This window comes from Lactuca sativa, chromosome 4 (genome assembly GCF_002870075.4).
Source record: "Lactuca sativa cultivar Salinas chromosome 4, Lsat_Salinas_v11, whole genome shotgun sequence".
In the NCBI taxonomy this organism is placed as follows: Eukaryota; Viridiplantae; Streptophyta; class Magnoliopsida; order Asterales; family Asteraceae; genus Lactuca; species Lactuca sativa.
In genome coordinates this window covers 296959619-296969707 of record NC_056626.2, presented here as the reverse complement: position 1 = coordinate 296969707, position 10089 = coordinate 296959619, and the positions used below count along the sequence as shown (strand labels likewise).

At 33.1% G+C, this 10089-nt stretch overlaps 2 pseudogenes; both read right to left on the bottom strand.

Moving 5' to 3' along the window:
• Positions 1-3599: 3599 nt before the first annotated feature.
• Positions 3600-4355, bottom strand: LOC111882886 (AP2/ERF and B3 domain-containing transcription repressor RAV2-like; annotated as a pseudogene).
• Positions 4356-5211: 856 nt separating this feature from the next.
• LOC122197530 (protein CELLULOSE SYNTHASE INTERACTIVE 1-like) overlaps positions 5212-10089 on the bottom strand; it is a 56258-nt pseudogene continuing 51380 nt past the window's right edge.

Below are 10089 nucleotides of genomic sequence, written 5' to 3'. Positions count from 1 at the left end.
CATTTCTTATCAAGCAAAACCTGCTATGAAACTAGATCTACAACCAAAGAATCATTAAGATAGAAACTTGAGGACTTACAAATGGTCTAAAGAATGATTCCAAAGATGGAGAGGAGATGTTGCTTGATCCTTAGGCTAACACCTTCTTCTTTTTCTTCCTTGAAAATGCAACAAAACACCACAAAAAGTTGAACACATAAGAACAAAGGCTAGGGTTAGGGTTTCTGATCTTGAGAGGGTAATGGAGGCTGAGTGATCACGAAAAACAAGCCATAATGCCCTTTAAATAGGGCCCACAGACCAAGGATTATGGTTTTCTACAAAATCAGCTGCCACGTTGTTGCATTTATGGCCACGCTGTGGCGCGTCATTAAATCTTGTGATCATGAAAACATCGCCATGCCGTGGTGAAGCTCCACCATGCCGTGGCCATCTAAGACTGAAAACTTAAAGTATAATAAATCGACTCATACCTAAAATGGTAGTTATAACTCTCCACCACTTGAATTAGACTTCGTCATTGAAGTCTGGTGCTGTAAATAACTTGGGGATAACGCTCCTTCATCTCCTCCTTGGGTTCCCATGTCCACTCGTAACCCTGTCGGTGCTACCATTGCACCCTTACCAACTCAACTACCTTGTTGCATAAGATCTTGGTCTTCTTGTCAAAAACCTTCATGGGTCTCTCCATATAGTTTAGGCGCTCATCCACCTTGTTATGTCGATATTAGTTGTGAAAATTCAATTTGGTGGTTGTCTTTAGGCGAAGCGTCTGTAAATAGTGAAGGTCCACATGACTTCGTTATATTAATGAATTTACTAGGCATCTGTGAGTTTCATACTGTTATGTATAGTCCTAGTATTTTTTGAATTTGTGAGTACCCTATAAATAGGATACGTACCTAGAGGGTAAATTAACTTCCGTATTAGCCTTTCATTGTACGAAAATTCTTTCTGTTTTTCCGGAATAAATGTGATGAAACCAGATCTTATTTAGATCAAACTATTATTACTCTATTTTCTTAATGGATCGACTAAAACTCAATTCTAAACAACTTATCAATTTGTACTAAATCAAGAATCATTACATCGACTAAATAATCCTTTCACATTTTTATCTTATTGAGTCGATCTTCCAATTCAATATTTCCGCAAGATAGAAACGTAATTGTTCATTTAATCGATTATGCATCGGTTTTTGTCAGTTGATCATGCATCTAATTCATTTCTCATTAACAAATTCCTCATTTCACTCAATTTGATGGAAAATCTTAATGTTAACAAAATGATGAATTTCACAAACTTGCTTGGATCTGCAACCAAGGTTCCAATGTTGATTCCTGAGTACTACGATCAATGGGCGGATTGTATGGAGTATTATCTTAATGCTATCGATGAAGACCTTTGGAGATCTGTTTAATCTGGACCATATCATGTAGATTTAATTCCAGTTATTAGAAATGTTGCTATAACTTGTTTTCGTAAAAAAAATGAACAATCAGTATTCAACCAAGTTGCATGAGAGGTTGCGATGTTCAAAATAAAACAAGTAAAAAAAATGAAGATCAGAGTGACACAAGTGATTTACAAGGAAAGCCCTTGATCCTTGTTAGGATCTCCGACATAAAACCTTGGGATGTAATGATGATCACCTGCCTTGATGATTTTATTGATTGAAGAAGTTGATTACAGAGATGAATGTAGATGTAAGTACAAATATTATGTAAAAGCTAAGTAATTGTGGTCGTAGTTTGATGAATACATGTGTTATTTATAGTCTAATACTAATAACAAGAGGTCCAATAGCTCTTGGATCCTTCGAGATCAGCTTATAGACGTTATTTGACTTGGCGTTCTAGGTCTTTTGCATGGTCAAGATGATTCTTCACTGAGAATAAGTCTTTAGATAACTATTTCTGCACATGTGAGAAAAATAAAAAAAAAAGCATATAATTGTTATATATATATATATATATATATATATATATATATATCTATATATATATATATATATATATATATATATATATATATATATATATATATATATATATATTAGTAAAATAAATGATAATAATCAGGATCCTGAAGTATGTCTTAGGATCCTTAGGTTTGAGGATCCTAAATGTAATTTCGAGATCCTGGCCCTAACAATTGCCCCCAAACTATTCTTGTGAATTATTTTTAAGTTAGTTTGCAAATATTTAAAGGGATAATTTTGAAAAATAAAAGTGACAAGGGAGTTGAATTTTAAACCCTAAGGAATAGGATTTATCCGTTCAATAACCATCACTAAATGGTCAAATAGACCTTTCTCTCTCCCCTGCCACCGACATAAATAGAGACAATATATTAGAGATTCTTCCCCGAATCTTTTAGCTTTCATCTAAGGGTTTACCAGTCATCTTCGAAGGTATACTTCTCACTCTTTGTCCTTAGTTTTCTTTTCTCTGACCATGGGCAAGAAAATGACCCTTTCGCATAAGGACATTCTCGCTCCTCCTAAGGATGACTTTACCGATCAAAATATCCAGTCTTATGACAAGATCTGTTCTCTTGATGAGGATGATATCGAGTCACTAAAATCGGACGACACTTTTTCTGATAATGTTGTTTTCAAACTTTTCAACCTGAAGTATCAACCTGATTTCATTTCCTCCTCTTGGGTCTGCTTCCCTAAATACCCATTTTCTTTAGGTTTGAAGTACCCCTTTACTGAAATCATCTCCAAGTTCTTTGAGGCTATTAAAATCTCCTACATCCAAGCCATGCCTATTGTTTGGAGTATCTTGTTTTGGATCGACAAATTGAACCAGTCCAAAGACCCAAACATAGGTTTAGCCGTGTTGGATCATGTGTATGATCTTAATACCTTTGGATGTTCTTGTTTTCTTCTCAGACTCAAATCCCACAAGTCCCCTCTCATTCTGAAAACAAAACACAACGATGGAGCTTGGAAGGAAAAATATTTTTTTGTGAGACGTGATTCTATCTTTGGTGGGTATTCCCTACCGAAGACCTGGGTTAAAAAGGGTAGGAATAATATATCCTTTTACCGAGGATCTTGGAATTCACATTCCATTATTTTGTTTGATATTTTGTAGCTTTTAATTTTAAATAGCTCATTCTCATTGCCGAGTACACCGAAGAGAAGACAGAGAAGTTCGTTGTTGTTTCTATAGGTCTTTCAAATTTGATTGCTCTAGTCTCCATGAAGGTTCTTCCACCACAACTTCAATGGGTACTAGTAAGAATTCTTATTTTGCCTATAATGATTTATAATTGAAAACGATCATGAACTAATTAGGATCCTATGTGATGTGTAGGATCGAAGGTTACTCGCTCCAATGCTCAGTTTGGTTTGTTTGATCTTGAATACGATATGTCCAACGGCCGGATTGTAGTCAAGAAGGAAAAAACCACCTTTCCAAATTGGGTAAATGTCACTATAGCCCATTCAACTATCGTCATTTTTCCTATTTGGTCTCTAAAGTATTTTTTTTTTTTTTGCTTAATAGGTCATTAAACTTACAACTTACATGTCTATTAAGTCATTTTCATTAGTTTTTAACAGATCTTCCGTTAACCAGTTATTATAATTTACAAGAATGGTCCCTATGATTTCAATTTCATTTGTGGTTGGTCATTTGTTAGCATTGTTCGTCACATGCACCACTACCGTTCTTGAACATGTTGTAAAGTTGCTTGTTCTTGAATATTAGAACTACCTGACCCGTTTTTTGTCTTCCAGTCGATGTAAAGTTGTTTGTCTGAACTCGTGGATCTCTGTAAGCTCACAATGTCACAAGCTTTTGAGTTCTTTTCCTTCACGAATCGACTCCAACCTTTGGTTAAAATGTAGCTCTCTCTACTATTAAAGTATGAGTAACAAAATCACGAAATCTCCATACTTTCATCCCGATGTCTTCGAAATGTAAAAGAACACCTTTGGAAGTGCTTCCGGTTTGCAACGGGAAGTGCTTCTCTGCATGCTGCTGTGGTATCACTAACCGGTTCAGTTTTCCAATGTCGTTGGGGTGACTGTCTTCTTAAAAAGTTGTTCACGCGCGTTGACCGGGTTGTCACCCGATCTAAACCCGTTTGTAAAAGGTTTTTTTTAAGCTGCAACTTCTCTAACTTTGTTCTAGTTCATCATTGTATGTGTGTTTCCTCAACATATCGACGATCTCAGCTTTTGAATGAGAACTCAAGAAACTAGCTTCCAACCCCGCTTCATCGGCGTCAAGAACCATGCTGCCCCCACTGCCGATCAGTGGAGGCATAGTCACCAGTGCTGCAACTATTGAAGTTGCTTCTATAGTTGTTCTTTGATCATCAGTGGAACTTCCTTCCATTATAATTAGTGTTGTTGAAGGAGAGAGTAGCAAGAAGAAGAATGAGGTTTTATATATAGAGAGAGAAATATGATATATATATATATATATATATATATATATATATATATATATATATATATATATATAAATTGGGTGTAAGAGAAAGGTTGAATATAATAGTTGATGGAATTTCCCAATGTGAAGGGTGGTGGTTTTCGGAATTGAATGGTGGCGACGTCGGTGATGAACTATGCTGGTATGGGACCAACCACGAAAGAAATTCAGATCATAGGGACCATTCTTGTAAAATATAATAACTGGTTAACGAAGGATCTGTTAAAAACTAACGAAAATGACTTAATAGACATGTAATTTGTAAGTTTAATGACCTATTGAGCAAAAAAAAATACTTTAGTGACCAAATAGAATAAATGACGATAGTTGAATGGGCTATAGTGACATTCCTTCCAAATTTATGGTGTTACAGAAAATTTATTAAAATAAATTTCTAATAAATAATCAATTGTATCAAGTTGTTGTTAGTGTGACCCATTAGTATCATATGTTATTTACCAATATCACTTTAATATGACTATTGAGCATACTTGACCTTTCAAAACAAGCATTCACACATCTTACGAGAAACAACATAAAGGCACCGCAAACACAAGTCGGGTCTAGTTCGAATCATTAAATTACAACACAACAATTACAAGAAACAATTGTTCTTGAGGCTATACTTTGAAATCTACAATATAAAGCATCATTTTTAATATATATATATATATATATATATATATATATATATATATATATATATATATATATATATATATATATATATATATATATACAAAAAAGGCTCAAAAACAAGTTACTTGCTTGACCATTGAAATTCTATTTCAAGATTCCTCGAGGCACCATTTTTGCTTTCGGGCAACAAAGCATACTCACCCGCCACTACCCTCTGCATCCCCACTCAGTGAACCTATATTGTTACTTCCCAAATGAATTTTGCACAAAAAAATATAAAATCCACGATAATGTGTTTATTTTGACTTAATGGCCTTTATAGTGAGTTATTTAAGCATTCGACTTTCATTTTTTATATTGTAGCATTGTACTTAAATTTTATCTTATTAAGACAGTGTACTTTGAAAAATCTATCAAATTATAGTAAAACATTTGTTACATAGCAAAATACTATACGAAAGATGACAAATGTCCAGGGATATTTTCGAGATCAAAACGAAGAGGGCATTCACGTCTTTTCCGTAGACGAGAGTTGTAGAGTGAATCTACGTGTCACCTTTTTAGATGGCTAACCATCTACACATTTCATTGTAAAGCTCCTACAGCCTATATACCTTTCCCATCATGCTTTTATTTTTTGTCTAAGATGTGTAGCTTCGAGCCTTTAGGTAGACATTCAAAGGACCAAATAAAGTTCTCATCCCACTTCGGATTAGTGCATGTTGTAACCACCTAAAGAAACAAATTCAACAATAAATTAATAACTTATTTTTGAATTTTAATAAAAATATAGTTTAAATTTAATAAATATAAATGTACCTTGGTTTTCCTGGAAGGAGTGTTACCAAGTGTAAGCTTGCAGTACACAGTCGGATTACCCACTGATTGATTCATATTATTATTGTGTTTAATTATGGCTATCCATGTCTCTGGTAAACATAAACAAACAAAAACTCGGCTTTTTCTTGAAATCGGGGTGAGCCCGACTAGATCAAGTACTACATTAAGGGTATTGCATATGCACCAACATTTCATTTCGATATTGAGACATCAGCAGGGCATGCATACGACACTAGCCTCAGAAGAAATAGTGTATCCAATGCAGCTTCTTGAGTTGCTTCTAAGTCGGTTTTGAGTGATGTCATTAAATATGGGAAGCTTAATGTTGTGGGTTCAAAGGATCTTAAACGTGGGAAGTTTCCGAAAAGTGCGTTTAGGGCTTTTAAATACTCCTCATGGACTACTCGGTTGCCTATAAATCCTTTTCAATAGAAGTTGCATGGGCATTAAAAATATGAGATAAATGATCAGTGGAAAACATACTTTCGTTTGTTTGTTTATTATAGCATCTTCTTTCCAATTTTCTATTTTATAATGATATTATACTTTGAAGAAGTCTAAGTAATAGCTGTGGAAATTGATTTGTATTTGTAGATGCACAACCATTTAAAATAAGTGATGAAAGATCATCAGAAGGAGATAAATTAAAGGTTAAATGCAAGATATAGCATGGTATTTTTGTTTTTTTTTTTTTTGTGTTGTATCCTGCTTTCATTTCTATCTTTTCCATTATTGTAGTTTCCGGTTTTTTTCTTAGGTTTAAATGCAAGAAATATAAGTGTATTTCCATTGATTTCTATATTATAGCCTCTTACTTTCATTTGTTCTGGTTATAGCATGTTACTTAGTTATAGCATTGTCATCAAAATACAAAGCATTTTTAACTAGTTTGGGTATATTTTTCAAAATAAAATCTCCCTATTCTAATAAAAGAATATTTTTATTCTCCTTTTATCATTTGTCGTCCTATTAGGACTTCTAATTAATGTCACGCCATTTGTCAACCTATTGATTCTCCATTTCATATTTCAAATTTTCCACTCTAATTACATTAAATTGATAACATTAGAATAAAAATTAAAATTAAATTAATACAAATTATAAGGTGATATAATTTCATGTATTTATTTAAATCAATGATTATAATTTTATATAATTAAAATAATATCTCTTAATTAATAATTTTTTTAAAATAATAGATTAATATATTTGAGTTTTTACTATGAAAGTGTCATTAATTTTGTAACCGTAGGAACCATGGGTTATAACTTTTGTATTATAAAGAAAAAGATTGAAAGCACAATGCGACACTTTGGTAATTTTGTTAAGGTATGATGCCTTATTAAAAAAATGAATGTACAATGTTGTAATCGAAAGAAATGAAAGTACGATGCTATAATAAACAAATCAAAAAAGTTTGTTGCTATCATTTAATCCTTTTTTAGTAAGGAGTTGTACTTTGGTCATTTTGAAAGTAGAATCTAGTAATAGAAACAAATGGAAGTGGGATGCAACAATACATAGATAACTAGAAGTAACATGGTATTCCTTGGATAGCCCAATATATGGATACTAGTTACGGTGTAATGCCATAAAATACAACATATTTTCATCTATTTGTGTATTATATCATCATATTTTATTTCTTTCTATTAGAGCATTGTACTTCCAATTTTTTCTTATTAGGGAATTATACTTAAAGAAAATCTACGCGGATATAGCATTTTACTTTCAATTGTTTCTTATTAAGACATTATAATTTCAAAAATCTACTCAATTATGGTAGTAAAAATTGGTTTGTATTGGACACATTGTTATCACTGAGTACATTTTTCAAGGTATAATATTATGGAAGGAAGAAACAAATACAGGATATATATGTGCCCAAATAGATGTAAGAATTTATGGGTTATAGCTCTAAGAGTCTCACTAAAAGCATATTCTTGGCTGGTATTGTTGGACAAAAAAAAGCATTATAAAATTGATTGCATAAAAATACTAATTATAAATTGAAACAAACACTTTGTTTTCCTAAGGTAACTTTATATAATCAAATGCATGAAAAAAAAATTGGTTGCATAAAACAATATATTAATTATAAACTATGAGTTGTCAAAGAAAATATATTTGAGAAGTTCTTTTCCAAAAGAAATATCAAACATATTTTCCGAAACCAACGGTTACCAAACATGATAATAAACACCTCTAAGAAGTAAAAGAGACTTTGATACCATTTATGAGTTTTGAGAAGTTAAATCTTTCAAATATGTAAAAGAGACTCTGATACTACTAATGAGTATTGAAAAGTTAAAATCGATCATTTTTATAATAAAATTTATAAACAACAAACAAAAATGATTTAAAATAACAATTATTTTAAGATTATTTTAACAAAACCACCAATGATCCATTTACATGAACTTAGAAAGATTATGAACAATTATAGCGTGTTTAGAAGACAATCTTTAAAGACTTTGATCCTATTTGATTTGGAGGAGTCGATGAAAATCACAAAAACTCAATAAAAAATTTCTATATAATTCTCACAAAAATTGATGGGCCTTATTATCATATATGAGTAACGTGCATTATAATTTTATGTTATGTAAGATTGATCTCTTTTATTCAATAATGTTTAATTTTATTTTACATTGTTCTTGCAAAAGCTTTACGGACGACATCAATACCTATTTTGGCGACTTTTTTCTCTTCCACACTACCTGTTAGTGTCGAATATGTTGTAATGTGTACCGACCAAAAATTTCAACCAAATTAAAACATTTTAATTCATTCAAAAACCGTTACGATCATACATATTGTTCTCAAAATAGTTTAAACATCAGTGTATTTTCCCCAGAATCATATTACATAAAGCATAAACATGAGGAGCGGTACGATCACGCCTTCGCCTTGCCACGATCTCCTGAAGCACCTGAAACAATAAACCACAACTGTAAGCCCGAAAGCTTAGTGAGTTCCCCCAAAGTACTCATACACAAATAAACATATGCATCCAGCAAAGAACAACATATTATGGGTCCAATCAACCTTCCGGTTGGAATACCCTCGGCCCTCAACCATCGGGTTGGAATGCCTACATAACACGAGCCCAAATCATCCTATCGGGATGGAATACTCTCGGCCAACAACCATCGGGTTGGAATGCCCAAACACCTATACATACAACAATAGCTACTATGGGTCCAATCATCCCTTAGGATGGAATACCATAACGCCCGTAGATCAGGGCTAGTCAATTTAGAGACGATAAGCGTCAAAAAAATGAATTTTAAATGGAAGATTATTTGGAATGATTAATCTTAACTAAGTGGTAGTATATGTTACAAGGATTCCGTACATATAAAGAACGCCGAAACCCGAGTTATAATGAAGAAGTTATGACCTGTCGAAGTTTCGCGACATAACCGGCATGACACAACACGACGTAAAAAGTGAATTTACGTTAGAGCGATATTTAGCTTTAGCAATCTAAACGAAAGTCGTAGAATACGTTAAACCATGAGCGTGCATAAAAAGAACGTCCAAATCTCACTTCGTATGAGGAAGCTATGATTTTTCTAAGTTTCGACTTAGCGGTATGCAGCCCGAATACTCGATTTGAGATCTAGCGGTTTTTAGCCGAAACAGTCTAACAAGAATCGAATATCTCATTAATATTAGTAAAAAGATAAAAATATAGGCAAAAACGGATGTCATATGAAGAAGTTATGAATTTATAACGGAATTTTCCTGTCCCGGCCTACTAAAAATAAATAATAAAAATAAACTCAAAATTAGCCAACGAAGTCTAAATGAAAGTTGTATAGCGTAGTCTCACCTACGCGGGGATATAAAGAACGTCGGAAACGGAGCTAGTATGAGGGATATATGGATTTTTGAAGTTTATTAAATAATTAAAATATTAAATTTAATTATAAATTTCCGATATTATCCAAAGGGGGGGGGGGGGGGGGGAGTCAGCGATCTTATAGGATTTACGCCCAGCGTAAATCGTGAATCCAGACCCTATATAAAGGGTGCGAGGCTGCCTTATTCCTTTTCTCATGTTCTCTTCTCTCTCTCCCGTTTTTCCTCGATTTTCATGCAAGAAATATCCCGAAGCCCCGGTATCATTCCCAAGACATGAAGCGAGTCCTGA